Source organism: Schistocerca americana, chromosome 4 (assembly GCF_021461395.2).
Source record: "Schistocerca americana isolate TAMUIC-IGC-003095 chromosome 4, iqSchAmer2.1, whole genome shotgun sequence".
NCBI classification, from domain to species: domain Eukaryota; kingdom Metazoa; phylum Arthropoda; class Insecta; order Orthoptera; family Acrididae; genus Schistocerca; species Schistocerca americana.
In genome coordinates, this window is record NC_060122.1 from 715,116,263 (window position 1) to 715,137,214 (window position 20,952).

The 20,952-nt window shown below is 41.2% G+C and overlaps 1 protein-coding gene and 1 pseudogene across 5 annotated transcripts in view; both read left to right on the forward strand.

Moving 5' to 3' along the window:
• The window catches only part of LOC124614045 (juvenile hormone esterase-like), a 496,653-nt gene that overhangs the window by 470,371 nt on the left and 5,330 nt on the right, over positions 1 to 20,952 (forward strand). The window lies entirely within an intron of this gene.
• LOC124614302 lies at positions 14,971 to 15,087 on the forward strand (annotated as a pseudogene).

Sequence of the window (20,952 nt, forward strand, 5' to 3'; positions counted from 1 at the left end):
CCAATTCAATTCTACACAGAGTACGCGAAAGAACTTGCCCCCCTTCTCTAGAGGAACGGAGGGTTCCAAATGATTGGAAAAGAGCACAGATAGTCCCAGTCTTCAAGAAGGGTCATCGAGCAGATGCGCAAAACTATAGACCTATATCTCTGATGTCGATCTGTTGTAGAATTTTAGAACATGTTTTTTGCTCGAGTATTATGTCGTTTTTGGAAACCCAGAATCTACTATGTAGGAATCAACATGGATTCCGGAAACAGCGATCGTGTGAGACCCAACTCGCTTTATTTGTTCATGAGACCCAGAAAATATTAGATACAGGCTCCCAGGTAGATGCTATTTTTCTTGACTTCTGGAAGGCGTTCGATACAGTTCCGCACTGTTGCCTGATAAACAAAGTAAGAGCCTACGGAATATCAGACCAGCTGTGTGGCTGGATTGAAGAGTTTTTAGCAAACAGAACACAGCATGTTGTTATCAATGGAGAGACGTCTACAGACGTTAAAGTAACCTCTGGCGTGCCACAGGGGAGTGTTATGGGACCATTGCTTTTCACAATATATATAAATGACCTAGTAGATAGTGTCGGAAGTTCCACGCGGCTTTTCGCGGATGATGCTGTAGTATACAGAGAAGTTGCAGCATTAGAAAATTGTAGCGAAATGCAGGAAGATCTGCAGCGGATAGGCACTTGGTGCAGGGGGTGGCAACTGACCCTTAACATAGACAAATGTAATGTATTGCGAATACATAGAAAGAAGGATCCTTTATTGTATGATTATATGATATCGGAACAAACACTGGTAGCAGTTACTTCTGTAAAATATCTGGGAGTATGCATGCGGAACGATTTGAAGTGGAATGATCATATAAAATTAATTGTTGGTAAGGCGGGTACCAGGTTGAGATTCATTGGGAGAGTGCTTAGAAAATGTAGTCCATCAACAAAGGAGGTGGCTTACAAAACACTCGTTCGACCTATACTTGAGTATTGCTCATCAGTGTGGGATCCGTACCAGATCGGTTTGACGGAGGAGATAGAGAAGATCCAAAGAAGAGCGGCGCGTTTCGTCACAGGGTTATTTGGTAACCTTGATAGTGTTACGGAGATGTTTAATAAACTCAAGTGGCAGACTCTGCAAGAGAGGCGCTCTGCATCGCGGTGTAGCTTGCTCGCCAGGTTTCGAGAGGGTGCGTTTCTGGATGAGGTATCGAATATATTGCTTCCCCCTACTTATACCTCCCGAGGAGATCAAGAATGTAAAATTAGAGAGATTAGAGCGCACACGGAGGCTTTCAGACAGTCGTTCTTCCCACGAACCATACGCGACTGGAACAGGAAATGGAGGCAATGACAGTGGCACGTAAAGTGCCCTCCGCCACACACCGTTGGGTGGCTTGCGGAGTATAAATGTAGATGTAGATGTAGATTGTTGTTCATGTCATGATGGAGGTGGACTGCATAACAGTTTTTGTGCTTTCTGTTACTTGTTTGTATTAACTGTTTGATTGGATTGTATTACTACATCTTGAGGTAGCAGATTCCTTTCTCAAAGACACAAAGTTTGTTCCAGCTTGAAATCTCAAACACCAGACACTACAAAACAAATTCATATCCTGCTTCTTTATCATGCATGTACATTCTAAGACAAAACAAAATAAAATAAAATAAAATGATGCACCATGAAGGAATTATCTGAATGGGATGGAAATTGGTAGATGTGGGGCACATTCAAACAAATGATTACAATTTCAGAAAAATTTGATGAATTGTTCAAGAGAAAGAGCTTCAACAACTCAGCAAGTCAATAACACACTGGCCCTCCTCTGGGTCTTACGCAAGCAAATATTAGCTTGGTGTTGACTGATAGAGTTGTAGGATGTCCTCTGGAGGAATTTCATTCCAAATTCTGTCTTTCATGTTAGACAGTCAGACTCCAGAGCTGATTGGAGGGGCCTGCCCATAATGCTCCAAACATTATCAGTTAGGGAGGTATCCAGTGACCTCACTAGCCATGGTAGGGTTTGGCAAGCATGAAGGCAAGCAGTAGAAACTCCCAACATGTGTGAGCCGTTATTATCTTGCTGAATGTAAGCCCAGGATGGCTTGCCATAAATGTCAACAAAATGGGGCATTGATGTACCACTGCCTGTAGGAATGTCATGGATGACAACTAAAGGGATCCTGCTATGAAAAGAAATGGCACTCCACACCACTACTGATGGTAGTCCAATAACTCTGTCAATCAGTTTCAAACCAAATAACTACTTGCATAAGGGCCAGAGGTGGACCAACATATTACTGACTTGTTCAATTTGTGAAATCTTTATCTCAAATAAATCATCCAATTTCTCTGAAACTATTAGTCATATGTTTGTCCACACATGTAAATCATATCTACTGATTTCCATTTGGTTTTGATAATTTCTTCATTGTGCCTCATTTTCTTCTGTCTCATAGTGTATTTCACTTCTGTTATATATGTTCCATGTTACAGCATACAATTTTAAAATTTCACAATACATATTAGCCTTTGCCATTTCACTCTGTACATCTCCTGTAAGTTTCACTTAACAAGTGACATCCTGACCAGTGCCTTGCATGGTGAGATTCTGTGGTCTACAGTGAATCACTGAGGTGGAACTTCATTTTCATGGAATAGCTTCCCTGATCATCAGGTGTCTCCATGCACTGAAATCCAGTTGCTCATCACCCCTGCCTTGTATATATGCTGCATCCACTTTTGCTCTCATGACTGCAAAAGAAACAGAAAATTTCCCACACAATACACAATCCATAAACAGACACTTTCTTACTAGAAGAACAAGTACGTTTGCACTTAACTTGCTAAATATTGACAATATTTCTTTCTTGTTCATTACTGATAACTACTTTAAAAACATCATTTTATAATGTTCATCTTCATGTTTTGCAGTGCAACGACTGCTCCATTAAATTTCAGCCGTGCAGCCATATAAATTCCATGTCTTCTGATATTTTGGCTGTGTATCATTCAATCATCTTCATAGTGAGCCAAATGACGGACACTCCTCACATTTCAGCACTCACTCTGTCCTTTTAAACATGCAGACTGTGCTGCCGTGCATGCAGCCACAGATACACAGCAGTAACAAAAGGCACTATGAATGAAGCCAATGGTGGGCATAAGGAATGCAGAAGAAGACATGGAAAGTTTTAAATGCATAGATTTCCTGCCATGTGCCTGCCTTATCATCAAAAACAAGATGGATTCTCAACAAATACAAACCAAAAGTGATTTTTCACCTTCCACTATAGACAGCAGCACACCTGGGCTCCTTAAAAGTGATTTGGCACTTCAGCAGTCTGGGATTTACAAGATCCCCTGTTAGTGTGGCCTTTTTCATATGTCATACAGATGGCATGTACAGTCCACGTAAGATACACAGAAAATTGCAAATACACCTGGTTCACCCAGCCTAATAAACAGGTGGTGACAGAGAACTGTACTGACACTGGGAACTCTATGGCGTATTAAAACATTGAAATTTTAGCCTTAACTTTATCTTTCTGGGACTCACTAGTGAAATAATCAATTGAAATTTAGTTGGTGATCATTTTAATTACTAAAGATAGTGGCTTAAACTTGGATAAATCATGGAATCTGACACTTTCTGTAATAAACATACAAAGATAACACTACAGTATAGCTTGCAGGCACACATTGATATACCAGCATGGATTGACAATGCAACAATAAATCTAATTAATGCAAATGTTGCATCTCTTTGCCAAAAATCAACATCTCTGTCACCTTGTGTATATGTGACCACCTGCACAGTGGCTAATAGTCTACCAATTGAAATATATATGTATTCTTCACAATGCATAAAATAAAATGTGGTAATCCTTTATTATTGAAGTAGGTTTGTCCCCAACTGACTCTTGGGATATGCTCTGCAACATGTACTTAAATATGTATCACTGAATTCATCATCACCCCCTTCTAAACTCAGAGGAGTCACATTCTAAAGGGTATTTGTAAACTTCTATCACTTTTACTGCTACCATTCCACTAATGCTCTTTCTGCCACAATTGGATAACAAAACTCAGACATCTATCTCCTTCTTCATTTAATTTTTTCACAGTTACAATACATCAGTGAGTTTGTTTACTTTGCTAGTTTGGAGTAAGCCAAAAAGTTCAACCATGATGTACTATCCTTATAAACACTCTCAAAGACACCACTTATTGCAGAAAGACACTCCCTATATACTTATAATTCTTCACTGACATAGAGTCCCCTTATTCCTTCCCTCACTCCACTTTCAGTATGGGTCACCCTTTCAGTACATCCCACCTTTCTCACACACAACTGTAGGGTATATTATCCCATGTCATATGAAGTGTCTATCTGCCTTCCATTTTATGTAATCTAGGCCCTACTCCTTTTTTGGTATCTAGAACTCACTCCCACATCTTGAACTTGCATATCCACTATGGCTGCTCAAAAAAGCTTCTATAAGTATTGCAATGCTGTAAGCTAGGTTATTCATACATCATCTTCACTAGGGTATAGCCTGAATGTTATTGTGCCATAGTACGTGATTATTTCAGCCTGCATAACCCTTCCATTTTACATGATGTTACTAATATTTTCCCCCCATGAACACATAAACAGAAATGTGTATTTGTTTCTTAATTTAACAGTGCATCTCGGGTACAGAGGTAGGATTTTATTTTGTATTATTGATATTTAAACTTTGATATCGCATACTTTCTAAGTGAATTTTATTCATAGAGCTGTTTTGCTATGACTTGGTGCTTAGCTTATTACTGTTGTCATTTATCATATTGTTATTTTAACTGCCTCATGACCCAGCTGCAGTAAATCTAACATAATTTTATTGTAAAATATGTTGAAGAAGCAACACTATTTTATCACCAGATGAACTTGTCCCTAGCAGTAGTCTTTTCCAGGAAATTAATGTTGAAGTACGTATCTTTTTATCATGTCTACATTACAGAGACCCTTCCATTGATCTGTAGAGAGATCCATCGTAATTAAAGCATTGGTATGAGGAGCGTCTGTTATTCAACCTTTAATGTAACTGACAGTTTCTCCAGCTCTGTAATTAGCAACATGAAGCACACAGCATCTGTAATGAACTGCAGTGTGCTTAGCATGACATAATACATCCACTACCAGGAGTTGGGCAGTAGACATATCACAAGTCTTTACTTCCTACCATTCTGTTTAACAATTCTCCAATTACTAGCAAATAAATCATACCCGTAGTGAATAGGATGTGTGACGGAATATGGGAAATTTTTCTTGAATGGTCCCAACAGTTCACCAGTGACCTAGAAAATACTCTAAAAAACATTGGGGTTATTTCTCCCTCTGATTTGAACTTTGGAAATTGCTTGGAAAAACTTATTCCATTTACTAGTTGGAGTTCCCCAATTCCTCTCCTGGCAGTCCACTACTGCCCATTAGTTGCCATTCATTTAGCTGTTCTTTCATTTTCAAGAGCTTGTCCCAGATTTTCCGGGGTATGTGAGTGCTGCATACTGTGCTGAACTGACAGCTGATTCAGTTTTCTTTTGTGCCTTCTGTTCTATTAAGTCAGTCACTTGACCCTCCAGACTAGCAAAGGTGGAACTAGGAATGGCCATTAAATCCTATTCTTTAGTTTGTTATAATACTGTCAGCCTCAGTTGTGTGTCTGAGATTTGTTGATTTATTGTTTTAAATTCCTCTGCCATAAACTGTTACATTTACTTCATGAAATCATTCGCTGACCTCCTCTCATACTAGCTCACATTTTTTATGTATCTCATCATGCACCAGTAACTCCCCAGTTGATGTCTTTATTGCAGTTTGCAACTCTGTATTTTAGCATTTGTTTCTTTTTTCTGTTGTTGACATTCCCTAATATGTGTCTCTAAATTTGTTTTCATCTTGGCAGTAGCGCTGATGCTAGTAGAAAATTCATTTCTTAAGCCAATAATGCAATTAATTTGAGTTCTGACAGTTAACATTTCATGCTTTAAACCAGATATATTCTTACTCAAGTCCATTAATCTTTTAGGGACATTTGTTGCCATGACTCTGGTAATTGCTGGCATGCTCTAACAGGAACTGTATCACAAAGGTCCAATTTGGTGCCTACTTTTGCAACACAACAAAGATTTAGTATACCCAAGAAAAGAAAACTTTGCTCACTCAAACCTTTTGTGATCCTGCTGACATACACACACACACACACACACACACATACACACACACGACAACTATCACCAATAAAAAGTAATTACTTCAAATACAGCTCACCAAAAACTGAGGACAACATTCATCACCTCAAGACATCAGGGAGAAGTTGATTCACCAGACAAGGTGTACTACACTGCTGGCTATTTGTTATCTGTAACTGTGGCACCACTGTAGTCAGCTATAGATGCAATGATGCTGTGCTGAGGAGATGACAGCAGCTATGGCTAACTTGCCTGCTGTTCCTCCCACTAGAGGACTTGTTTGCTCCTTTGCTAGAGTCACTGTCAAGGGATTCAGAAAATATTTCAACATATTTACTTTTTGTAGAATTTGTTCAGCTGCCGTGCAAATAATGGTTTATACACCATTGTAAATCCAAGTGTTGCTTCCATTTCTGGGGAAAATGGCTTTGTGTTCTGATGAACCTATTATTTTTTTATCCTTTATTTGTGTTTTTAATCAAACTTAATTTTTCTTAGTTAAATCTTCTTCTCCACTGGCACAAACCCATGCAGACATCCGGTTTCAGTGTGTGCCAGAATTTAATGTAATGTGCCTAGTGTTGTTCAGGTGTTGTATGCAGGTGGACAACATAAAAGTTTCTTGGTTGCCATTACTTATCTGTATTATCTGTTTGATTGGAATGTGTTGCTATAGCTTAACACAGGAGATTTATTTTTTGAAGATGCCAAGCCTATGACAGCTGAAAATCACAAACATGAGTCAGTACAAAATAAATTCATGAGCTGCTTATTATCAGGCATGTATTTCACCTCCATTATACGAGGGTCACCCACAAAGTACACTTCTGGCCATTAAAATTGCTACACCAAGAAGAAATGGAGATGATAAACGGGTATTCATTGGACAAATATATTATACTAGAACTGACATGTGATTACATTTTCACGCAATTTGGGTGCACAGATCCTGCGAAATCAGTACCCATAACAACCACCTCTGGCCGTAATAACGGCCTTGATATGCCTGGGCATTGAGTCAAACAGAGCTTGGATGGTGTGTACAGGTACAGCTGCCCATGCAGCTTCAACATGATACCACAGTTCATCAAGAGTAGGGACTGGAGTATTGTGACGAGCCAGTTGCTCGGCCACCATTGACCAGACATTTTCAGTTGGCGAGAGATCTGGAGAATTTGCTGGCCAGGGCAGCAGTTGAACATTTTCTGTGTCCACAAAAGCCTGTACGGGACCTGCAACATGTGGTCGTGCATTATCCTGCTAAAATGTAGGGTTTTGCAGGGATCGAATGAAGGGTAGAGCCACGGGTCATAACACATCTGAAATGTAATATCCCCTGTTCAAAGTGCTGTCAATGGGAACAAGAGGTGACCGAGACGTGTAACCAATGGCACCCCATACCATCACGCTGGGTGATATGCCAGTATGGTGATGACAAATATATGCTTCTAATGTGTGTTCATTGCGATGTCTCCAAAAATGGATGCGACCATCATGATGCTGCAAACAGAACCTGTATTCATCCAAAAAAATGACGTTTTGCCATTCGTGCACCCAGGTTCATTGTTGAGCACACCATTGCAGGCACTCCTGTCTGTGATGCAGCATCAAGGGTAACCGGAGCCATGGTCTCTGAACTGACAGTCCATGCTGCTGCAAACGGTGTTGAACTGTTCATGCAGATGGTTGTTGTCTTGCAAACGTCCCCATCTGTTGACTCAGGGATCGAGACGTGGCTGCACGATCTGTTACAGCCATTCGGATAAGATGCCTGTCATCTCGACTGCTAGTGATCCAGCACGGCATTCCTTATTACCCTCCTGAACCCACTGATTCCATATTCTGCTGACAGTCATTGGATCTCGAGCAGCAGCAATGTCGCGATACGATAAATCACAATCACGATAGGCTACAATCGGACCTTTATCAAAGTCGGAAACGTGATGGTACGCATTTCTCCTCCTTACACGAGGCATCACAACAACGTTTCACCAGGCAACGCTGGTCAACTGCTGTTTGTGTATGAGAAATCGGTTGGAAACTTTCCTCATGTCAACACGTTGTAGGTGTTGCCCCCGGCGCCAACCTTGTGTGAATGCTCTGAAAAGCTAATCATTTGCATATCACAGCATCTTCTTCCTGTCGGTTAAATTTCGCGTCTGTAGCACATCATCTTTGTGGTGTAGCAATTTTAATGACCAGTAGTGTAAGTTCCATTTCTATTTCTATCCGTGGCAGTACTACGCTCATAGTCCTGAGTATGCGCAGCAGTTACTCTGACTCAAGAAGACATGTATACCACTTTCAGATTGCTGCTGCTGACGTGTGCTTTGTAGTGCTTCTTTATAATGTCAGCCATAATCAAAAATGCTGCATGTGAAATCAGATCTGTGATTCGTTTTCTAAGTGCAAAGAAAGTTAAAGCAAAGGAAATTCGTTGGCAAACCTGTGAGGTTTATGGACAAAATGCTATGAGTTTTTCAATGATTAGAAGATGGCTCAGTCTGTTCAATGAAGGACATGATCAAGTGCATGATGCAGAATGAAGTGGGCGGCCGTCTGTGGTTACTGATGAACTGGTTCACACAATTGATGAGAAGATTAAGCACAACCGTAAGTTTACACTTAGCTATGGAAGATCCACAAATTTCACTATCACTAATTCATGAAATTGTTAATGAAAAACTGAAATTTCGAAAACTTTGCTCACATTGGGTACCCAAAATTCTTACTGAACAACATAAAAAACAATGGATGGGCAGTGCATTTCAATTTTTGACACACTACAATGAAGAACCCTGAAACAAAGTGGCAATCAATGGAATGGCGGCACACTTCATCCCCAATGAAGGTGAAGCCTAAGCAAATCTTGACACCTTGAAAAGTCATGTGCACCATTTTTTGGGACAGAAAATTCATTTTGCTGATTGATTTCTTAGCACAAGGCCAAACAATCAATGCACATGGTTACTGCAAGACCATTAAGAAATTGTGTTGCACAATACAGAACAAGCACTGAGGGTTACTGTCAAAATGTGTCATTTTCTTTCCACAATAATGCCTGACCTCACACAGCAAATGTGACCAAACAACTCTTACAGGAATTTCACTGGGATGCATTTGACCACCCTCCGTACAGCCCGGACTTCGCTCCTAGCAACTTTCATCTCTTCTTACACCTAAAATCTGTCCTTGGCGGTCAACATTTCAATGATGATGACAAGCTGAAAGAACATGTCACCACATGGTTGAATACACAGGCAGCAACCTTCTATGAAGAAGGAATACAAAAACTTGTGTCACGCTATGACAAGTGGCTACAAAATTTCGGAAGATATGTAGAAAAGTTGTTTAACAGTTGTAGATTTTTGTACAATAAATATTTTTTTCTGTATCTGTACACATTTGTTTTATATAACCAAATGTAACTTACTTTCTGGCCATACCTCATATACATTCCATGCCACAGCATACAATTTTAACGCCTCCATTATAGACATTCCATGCTACAGCATACAGTTTTAATGACATTCAAAATACATATTAGCCTTTGTTATTTCCCTCTGTAAGTCTTCCATCACTTTCCAGTAACAAGTGACACTGCGACCATAGTGAGGTTCTGTGGTCTGTAGCAAATATCTGAGGTTGGATAGCATTTCCATGGAGCAGTTGTCCCAACCAGCAGGTGTCTCGATGCACAGGAATCTTGGCACCCATCACCCTTGGCTTGCAGATACACTGCTTCTACCTTCGCTCCCGACCTGTCCAAAAGAAACAGAAAACTTCCTGCTCAGTATGCAGTAAAAACAAATGCTTACACTTTAAAGAAACAAGATGCTTGCCCATTGTCATAACTGCCTTTCATCAGATAGAGAGACAGAGGGAATAACACATCACTTTCTTGAAAGTGACATTTTACCTTCATTCCATGTGGAAGATCCAAGTGCAGTACATCCATTCAAAACATCCTGCTCCAGTCCATGGCAGAGTTAACCCATCTCATCAAATGCAATGCTAGCTGTGGAAGCAGTCATGTCAGATACCAGCTCTGCAATAATTTCTGCAGAGCATTTTATGTTAGCTTGACCAACAACCAGTTTTTCACCAAATTTATGGCCACCACCAACTGGTCAAGCATTGAGTTGTTCACCCGGTGGCAGAACACACTTCTAAAAGCTATGTCTTCAATATCAATGGCTGCATATCAGCCCATGTCATTTGGGGCCTTCCCCCTCCTTGCCACCCTCCACCCTCCCCTCCCCCACCCCTCACACACACACACACACACACACACACACACACACACACACACACACACACACACCAGTCTCTCTGAATTATGTAGATGTGAGCTGTCCTTGCAACACATACTTCACTCCCACAGTACTCCTGGTCTGAGTCTTCACTGCCCTCAGTCCCTCACCCCCCTCCCCCCCCCCCTCCCACACACACACACCCGCAGGCCCAGGACTCTAACCTCACTTATACTGCACCCACAGCCTCTTCCCCACGGTCTCCCTCTGTCATACCTACCCCTTCAAATCACAATGCACAGTGCACAACTCTCCGAGTCTGCAGCCTGAATGGGCTCCCTGGTTTCACATTCCTCTCCCTTGTCTCTAGGTCATCAATCGCCCTCCTCTAACCCTCTCTCCTGTCACCCCCCCCCCCCACCTCCCCCTCATTCCATCCCTCACTCACTCTAATGAAACACAACTTGTGCCACTGTAGGTCCTTAGTAGCACTAGATAAGTTTCAGTTTCACCCTCTCAGATTGTTGGAAATGGTAGACTTTCAGTTAAATCAGGTGATGCTGAGGGAATTAGATTAGGAAATGAGACACTTAAAGCAGTAAAGGAGTTTTGCTATTTGGGCAATACTTTTAAAAGTGACTTCCTGACATTTAAATCTATACTCGATGTTAACAAATTTTTCTCCTTCAGAAACGATTTCCTTGCCATTGCCAGTCTTCATTTTATATCCTCTCTACTTCGACCATCATTAGTTATTTTGCTCCCCAAATAGAAAAACTCCTTTACTACTTTAAGTGTCTCATTTCCTAATCTAATTCCCTCAGCATCACCCGATTTAATTTGACTACATTCCATTATCTTCGTTTTGCTTTCATTGATGTTCATCTTCTACCCTCCTTTCAAGACACTGTCCATTCCATTCGGCTGCTCTTCCAAGTCCTTTGCTGTCTCTGACAGAATTACAATGTCATCGGCGAACCTCAAAGTTTTTATTTCTTCTCCATGGATTTTAATACCTACTCCGAACTTTTCTTTTGTTTCCTTTATTGCTTGCTCAATATACAGATTGAATAACATTGGGGAGAGGCTACAACTCTGTCTCACTCCCTTCCCAACCACTGCTTCCCATTCATACCCCTCGACTCTTGTAACTGCCATCTGCTTTCTGTACAAATTGTAAATAGCCTTTCGCTCCCTGTATTTTACCCCTGCCAACTTTAGAATTTGAAAGAGAGTGTTCCAGTCAACATTGTCAAAAGCTTTCTCTAAGTCTACAAATGCTAGGAACGTAGGTTTGCCTTTCCTTAATATTTCTTCTAAGATAAGTCGTATGGTCAGTATCGCCTCACGTGTTCCAGTATTTCTACGGAATCCAAACTGATCTTCCCCGAGGTCGGCTTCTACTAATTTTTCCATTCGTCTGTAAAGAATTTGTGTTAGTATTTTGCAGCTGTGACTTATTAAACTGATAGTTCGGTAATTTTCACATCTGTCAACACCTGCTTTCTTTGGGATTGGAATTATTATATTGTTCTTGAAGTCTGAGGGTATTTCGCCTGTCTCATACATCTTGCTCACCAGATGGTAAAGTTTTGTCAGGACTGGCTCTCCCAAGGCTGTCAGTAGCTCTAATGGAATGGTGTCTACTCCCGGCGCCTTGTTTCGACTTAGATCTTTCAGTGGCCTGTCAAACTCTTCTCACAGTATCATATCTCCCATTTCATCTTTATCTACCTCCTCTTCCATTTCCATAATATTGTCCTCAAGAACATCGCCCTTGTATAGATCCTCTATACACTTCTTCCACCTTTCCACTTTTCCTTCTTTGGTTAGAACTGGATTTCCATCTGAGCTCTTGATATTCATGCAAGTGGTTATCTTTTCTCCAAAGGTCTCTTTAATTTTCCTGTAGGCAGTATCTATCTTAGCCCTAGTGATATATGCCTTTACACCCTTACATTTGTCCTCTAGCCATCCCTTCTCCCCCTTTTGCACTTCCTGTCGATCTCATTTTGAGACGTTTGTATTCCTTTTTGCCTGCTTCATTTACTGCATTTTTATATTTTCTCCTTTCATCAATTAAATTCAATATTTCTTCTGTTACCCAAGGCTCTCTACTAGCCCTCGTCTTTTTACCTACTTGATCCTCTGCTGCCTTCACTACTTCATCCCTCTGAGCTACCCATTTCTCTTCTACTGTACTTCTTTCCCCCATTCCTGTCTATTGTTCCCTTATGCTCTCCCTGAAACTCTGTTCAACCTCTGGTTTAGTCAGTTTATCCAGGTCCCATCTCCTTAAATCCCCACCTTTTTGCAGTTTCATCAGTTTTAATATACAGTTCATAACCAATAGATTGTGGTCAGAGTCCACATCTGCCCCTGGTAATGTCTTACAATTTAAAACCTGGTTCCTAAATCTCTGTCTTACCATTATATAATCTATCTGATACCTTCTAGTATCTCCAGGATTCTTCCATGTGTACAGCCTTCTTTTATGATTCTTGAACCAAGTGTTAGCTATGATTAAGTTATGCTCTGTGCAAAATTCTACCAGACGGTTTCCTCTTTCATTTCTTTCCCCAATCCATATTCACCTACTATGTTTCCTTCTCTCCCTTTTCCTACTCTCAAATTCCAGTCACCCATGACTATTAACTTTTCGTCTCCCTTCACTATCTGAATAATTTCTTTTATTTCATCATACATTTCATCAATCTCATTGTCATCTGTGGAGCTAGTTGGCATATAAACTTGTACTACTGTGGTAGGTGTGGGATTCGTATCTGTCTTGGCCACAATAATGCATTCACTATGCTGTTTGTAGTAGCTTACCCACATTCCTATTTTCCTATTCATTATTAAACCTACTCCTGCTGTACCCCTATTTGATTTTGTATTTATAACCCTGTATTCACCTGACCAAAAGTCTTGTTCCTCCTGCCACCGAACTTCACTAATTCCCACTATATTTAACTTTAACCTATCCATTTCCCTTTTTAAATTTTCTAACCTACCTGCCTGATTAAGGGATCTGACATTCCATGCTCCGATCTGTAGAACGCCAGTTTTCTTTCTCCTGATAACAATGTCCTCCTGAGTAGACCCCGCCCAGAGATCCAAATGGGGGACTATTTTACCTCTGGAATATTTTACCCAAGAGGACGCCATCATCATTTAACCATACAGTAAAGCTGCATGCCCTCGGGAAAAATTACGGCTTTAGTTTCCCCTTGCTTTCAGCCATTCACAGTACCAGCACAGCAAGGCCATTTTGGTTAGTGTTACAAGGCCAGATCAGTCAATCATCCCCTACAACTACTGAAAAGGCTGCTGCCCCTCTTCAGGAAGCACATGTTTGTCTGGCCTCTCAACAGATACCCCTCCGTTGTGGTTGCACCTACGGTACGGCCACCTGTATCACTGAGGCACGCAAGCCCTCCGACCAACGGCAAGGTCCATAGTTCATACAAAGGTCAAATTTAATTCTGGTGGCATTCTAGTGAACCATGAAATAATTTTATTTACTTGTTTGTTAGATAACTATAAAAATAATGCAGTTAGATGGACTATTTAGTTAATACAATCTTTATCTATATGGAGATTTACCAAGTTTCAAGTACATTTTATAGCATTATTAATTTCTTAATTTGTTTAATTTCTTAATTAGAACAATTTTCAAGTAATTAAATGCCATTCTGACATCAGAAAAATTAGGAAAACAAAATCATAACATTATTTTTTGTAATTAAACAAACTTTGAATAAGGAAGTATGGGTGTAAATTTAGTTACAAATAACCTTTTAGTTAATTACTTTTACTATAAAGTAAACTGATTACTGGAAAGTAGGAGATCAGCTCTTTCAAATAATCTATGTCCTTTTGTGAATAAACCATTATTAGTTCACACATTTTTTGTTTATATGACATGCAAACATAGTTAATCATTGGTTTCTCTTAAAAAATGTTTCATGTAAAACTAAATGGGCCATTTGAATCAGCATGGCATAAATAATCTACCAAACAATAATGCCCAACGAAATATTGACTGATCAAGAATTTCATTTTGCAGCTGTGGTACCTTTACTACCAGAAAAAGGAAAAAAATTAGTTGTTTCAGGTACAGAATCATGTTTCCCACACCCTCTATTGTGTTATAAAGACAAGTTATTGACAATATCTGACTAGATAATCCAATTTAGTATGAACAGTAATTCAGCTGCTGTATTTTATCCTCACCATCTTATACAGATGTTAGGCCCTTCCACCATAGCAAGATCATACCCCTTTGGATAGGAAAAATTGGTTTTTAACTGTCCTGAGGCCAAAAACCACATGAAAAGCAACAGTGCCCTTGGTTTATAACTGTCCTGAGGCCAAAAACTGCATAGAAAGCTACAATGAAATTGTTTTTAACTGTCCTGACGCCAAAATCCATGCTAAATGCAACAACAAAATCAGTTTGTTCATCACCCATTTTGGGCAACGGCCTTGCCGCAGTGGATACACCGGTTCCCGTCAGATCACCGAAGTTAAGCGCTGTCGGGTGTGGCTGGCACTTGGATGGGTTACCATCCGGCCACCATGTGCTGTTGCCATTTTTCGGGGTGCATTCAGCCTCGTGATGCCAATTGAGGAGCTACTTGACCGAATAGTAGCGTCTCCGGTCAAAGAAAACCATCGTAACGACCGGGAGAGCGGTGTGCTGACCACACGCCCCTCCTATCTGCATCCTCAGCTGAGGATGACATGGCGGTCGGATGGTCCTGATGGGCCACTTGTGGCCTGATGACTGAGTGCATCATCCATTTTATCATCTACAGTGGTATATGACTTGTCATATGTTGACGCAAAAAATCTTAATTAACAGTGTTTGTATACATCTCATGCAGATAATTAAGTAAATAAACAGAAGCAAATTGTACAGATAACCCAATACATAAACCAAACAAATTTTAAGTTTACATTACACCCAGTGGTGCATGGTTATGTTTAACTTAAGTTATGGATATCCCCAAATTCATAAAATTTACGTACTCATCAACACTGTAAGGGCTTTCACTTATAAGTATTTTCTTAAGCTCATTTTTGAACATGTGCAGCTTTGGTATCTTTTTAACTCTTAAGGGAAGGACACTAAAAAGGATTTTGGGATGATATATTACACTTTTTTGACGCAGAGCTTTCTTATGTAATTCTCTAGGGAAGTCAGTTCTATGTCTAGTTTCATAGTCATGATAATCACTGTTCAAAGAAAAGAGCTGGGGATGGTATTTAAAAAGTGTATACATTTATAGATATAAATAGATGGAAGATTATGGAAGATTCATACCTTTCAGTTCTTTGAATATTTCCCTACAGGACTCCCTATGTGCAACTGTTGTGAGACAGGTGCAAGACATGTTCAGTATGTTGTCCACCATTTTCTGGCACAAGTTGAAACTGAGGAACAGCATGTTTCACAACTGATCAGAGTGTTTCAGGGGCCAATTTTGGAATGAGTTACACATTGCATGCCTTCACTTCAGCTACGTTTGTAAACAGAGTGCTGAACACAGCTTCTTTTAGAAAACCACATTGCCAGAAGTCACACAGATTATGATCAGGTGATCTGGAGAACCAGGTTATAGGGAAATGATGGTATTAATCATAGCATTTCTAAAAAAACCTCTGTGCAGTAGCTGTTCCACTGGCTGTGCAATGTGCAGAGGGGTGCCATCTCACATAAAAATTATCCTATACACATCCATGGTGTTGAAGACTTGGAATGGCGTTGGTGCTCAGAATACACTAATAACATTTACCATTCATGGTACAGGTGACAGGAGCCACAAGACCCATCTCCTTGAAAAAATATGGCTCCATACTAAATGGTACTGTGAATTTGTACCGCACAGTTACCTTTGCAGAATGAAGTGGTATTATTCAATGTGTGAGTGGACTTTCCATTGTTCATATTCTGCAGTTCTGTATTATTCACAGGTTCTTGAAGATAGAAATGGGCTTTGTCTATCCACGGAATGTTCCATGACCATTCATTGTCTGCTTCCATATGAGCAAGAAACACTAAAGCAAACATTTGTCCTACTGGCCGTTCAGTGTAAAGAAACTCCTGAACAAGGGTAATTTTATATGGGTAGGAATGAAGGATATTTCATATAATTTTATGCACTGTGTGCACATGGGCATGTCCAAAATTAGGACACTTCCCCTGGATAACACATGTTTGTGCACCACTGATTGAGCCTTTTTGCAGTGCTGTGGCCACATCTTCTACTGATGTCAGATCAACTGTTTTCCTCCCTCTGCCACATTGCACTTCAAAACAACCTGTCATTTGGAAATTTGTAGCCATTTTTTCCAGACCCTTGGCAGACATTAGGCTAGTGCCTTTTTTTAAACCACTGAATGACCAGAACTTCTGCAGAGTTGTTGGCACATGATCACCGTTCTTGTAAAAGAGCTTTACCAGCAGCATGCATTTCTGCATTGAGACAGTCTCATACCAAGCATCTCAGATTCAAACCAAGGAACAGCCTTGTATCCAGTATCTTTATTTTGCATTTTCTGCCACTTCACCATCTAGTGCTAAAATTTTCATTAAATTTTATTTGTTTCTATAACATCTCCCCCTTCTTTGATAATATTCCTTTGAAATTTGATGTCATCCTCGATGCAAAACCTGTCCCATGCACCCTCCCACCACCACCTACTTCAGTCCTGTAACCCGGAAGGTGTACACGATCAGAGGCAGAGCCACGTGTGAAAGCACCCACGTGATTTACCAACTGACCTGCCTACACTGTGATGCATTCTATGTGGGAATGACCAGCAACAAACTGTCCATTCGCATGAATGGACACAGGCAGACAGTGTTTGTTGGTAATGAGGATCACCCTGTGGCTAAACATGCCTTGGTGCACAGCCAGCACATCTTGGCACAGTGTTACACCGTCCGGGTTATCTGGATACTTCCCACCAACACCAACCTATCCGAACTCCGGAGATGGGAACTTGCCCTTCAGTATATCCTCTCTTCTCGTCATCCGCCAGGCCTCAATCTCCGCTAATTTCAAGTTGCCGCCACTCATACCTCACCTGTCTTTCAACAACTTCTTTGCCTCTACACTTCTGCTCCGACTGACATCTCTGCCCAAACTCTTTGTCTTTAAATATGTCTGCTTGTGTCTGTATGTGTGGATGGATATGTGCGTGTGTGCGAGTGTATACCTGTCCTTTTTTCCCCCTAAGGTAAGTCTTTCCGCTCCCGGGATTGGAATGACTCCTTACCCTCTCCCTTAAAACCCACTTCCTTTCGTCTTCCCCTCTCCTTCCCTCTTTCCAGATGAGGCAACAGTTTGTTGCGAAAGCTTGAATTTTGTGTGTATGTTTGTGTTTGTTTGTGTGTCTATCGACCTGCCAGCGCTTTTGTTCGGTAAGTCACCTCATCTTTGTTTTTATATATAATTTTTCCCACGTGGAATGTTTCCTTCCATTATATTGAGTAAGTGTTCATTTTTACAGCATTTTGAAACAGAAACTTTAGCAATAATCACCCTGTATATTGCAAAGTTGTACATAATTATACAAATAACTTAAGTATTTCAAACTTTTGTTTGCTTTGCATTTTTCGCTTTAACTTGGATATGTCTTTTACACAAAATGTCGAACATCATTCAGTATCGTCCCTATTTACTGTGAGGCACAGAATAAAAAACATGCTCTATATTATACACTTTTCACACACTATACTGTAGTTCTTTATTGAAATAATCCTTATATTATCTGGATCCCAGCCTCTATTAGTCCTGCTCAGTTGTTCCTCTTCTCTGCTCCTCTCCCGTCCCCTTCACGATACGCCCTGCCCCCTGCTCAGTCTCTAAATGCTGCACCTAGTAGCCCACAAACCCGTCCATATTGTGCCCCTGCATGCTACCACAGACATCAGTAGCAACCCCCCCCCCCCCCTCCCACACACACACCAAGTTTGCTATCCCTCCTCTTCCCTAACCTAAGCCTCTTCTGTACCTCCACTACCCAGTCGAGCAAAGGTAACTGTTCTCCTCAGATACAGTCACATTTGAGCCTTAGTGCTGAGAGATGATAGTCGCCATGAGTGTGTGAGATGTGTGTGTGTGTGTGTGTGTGTGTGTATGTGTGTATGTGTGTGTGTGTGTGTGTGTGTGTGTGTGTGTGTGTGTGTTTGTTTGTTTGTTTGTTTTCTTTTGTCAGCAAATGATGGAGGACTTAGTCTGATATAATAATTATAACTAATACTTCTTTTTCATTGTGCCTGCCTGCCAATCTACACCTTCTCTACGTGGTGAGTAGCATCTTGTTATTCCTCCCTGGTCTTTCCACTGGATGATTTCATCTATTCTTCTCATACTGAATTTAAAATTTCAACATTCCTTCGGAGTTCCTATTGCTACACCACACTGGTCACCAAGTGGCTAAGAAGGAGCCTTCAACCCACTTGACTATTCAGTTAAGGCCAGAATTTTCTCTGATTCTCAACAATATCTTTTGCTAACGTATGACACTGTAAGTTGTTATATAACTTGTGCACTGACCATTTTACAGACACGCAAACTTTTGTCTGTCTACATTTCTGCATCCTTTTTTGAGCTAAGAGTGCAACAATCTTGGTTTCCTCAGAATTTTACGAATATTATTATTAAACCATAGTGACTTTTTTTCACCCTTAATCCACTTACATAGTACATACTTCTCCTAACTGTCATTTGCTTCCAGGAATTTCTGACTTCAAGCCTTGCCTCTCAATCCTTCTTAAAAAAACCTTAATCATACTCCCAACATCACCACTGCTGAAGCCCAGGCTATCCGTGATATGAAGGCTGACCGATCCATCGTCATTCTTCCGGCAGACAAGGGTTCCACAACTGTGGTACTTGATCGTCGGCAGTATGTGGCTGAGGGACTGTGTCAGCTTTCAGACAACACTACATACAAAGTTTGCCAAGGTAATCCCATTCCTGATGTCCAGGCGGAGCTTCAAGGAATCCTCAGAACCTTAGCCCCTCTACAAAACCTTTCACCTGACTCCATCAACCTCCTGACCCCACCGACACCCCGCACCCCTACCTTCTACCTTCTTCCTAAAATTCACAAACCCAATCATCCCAGCCGCCCCACTGTAGCTGGTTACCAAGCCCCCACAGAACGTATCTCTGACTACGTAGGTCAACACCTTCAACCCATAACATGCAGTCTCCCATCCTTCATCAAAAACACCAACCACTTCCTCGAACACCTGGAATCCTTACCCAATCTGTTACCCCCGGAAAACATCCTTGTAACCATTGATGCCCCTTCCTTATACACAAATATTCCACATGTCCAGGGCCTCGCTGCGATGGAGCACTTCCTTTCATTCCGATCACCTGCCACCCTACCTAAAACCTCTTTCCTCATTACCTTAGCCAGCTTCATCCTGACCCACAACTTCTTCTCTTTCGAAGGCCAGACATACCAGCAATTAAAGGGAGCAGCCATGGGTACCAGGATGGCCCCCTCGTACACCAACCTATTTATGGGTCACTTAGAGGAAGCCTTCTTGGTTACCCAGGCCTGCCAACCCAAAGTTTGGTACAGATTTATTGATGACATCTTCATGATCTGGACTCACAGTGAAGAAGAACTCCAGAATTTCCTCTCCAACCTCAACTCCTTTGGTTCCACCAGATTCACCTGGTCCTACTCCAAATCTCATGCCACTTTCCTTTATGTTGACCTCCATCTGTCCAATGGCCAGCTTCACACGTCTGTCCACATCAAACCCACCAACAAACAACAGTACCTCCATTATGACAGCTGCAACCCATTCCACATCAAACGGTCCCTTCCCTACAGCCTAGGTCTTCGTGGCAAACTAATCTGCTCCAGTCCGGAATCCCTGAACCATTACACCAACAACCTGAAAACAGCTTTTGCATCCCGCAACTACCCTCCTGACCTGGTACAAAGCAGATCCACTTCCTCATCCCCTCAAACCCAGAACCTCCCGCAGAAGAACCCCACAAGTGCCCCACTTGTGACAGGATACTTTCCGGGACTGGATCAGATGCTGAATGTGGCTCTCCAGCAAGGATACAACTTCCTCAAATCCTGCCCTGAAATGAGATCCATCCTTCATGAAATCCTCCCCACTCCACCAAGAGTGTCTTTCCGCCGTCCACCTAACCTTCGTAACCTCTTAGTTAATCCCTATGAAATCCCCAAACCACCTTCCCTACCCTCTGGCTCCTACCCTTGTAACCGCCCCCGGTGTAAAACCTGTCCCATGCACCCTCCCACCACCACCTACTCCAGTCCTGTACCCCAGAAGGTGTACACGATCAAAGGCAGAGCCACATGTGAAAGCGCCCACGTGATTTACTAACTGACCTGCCTACACTGTGAAGCTTTCTACGTGGGAATGACCAGCAACAAACTGTCCATTC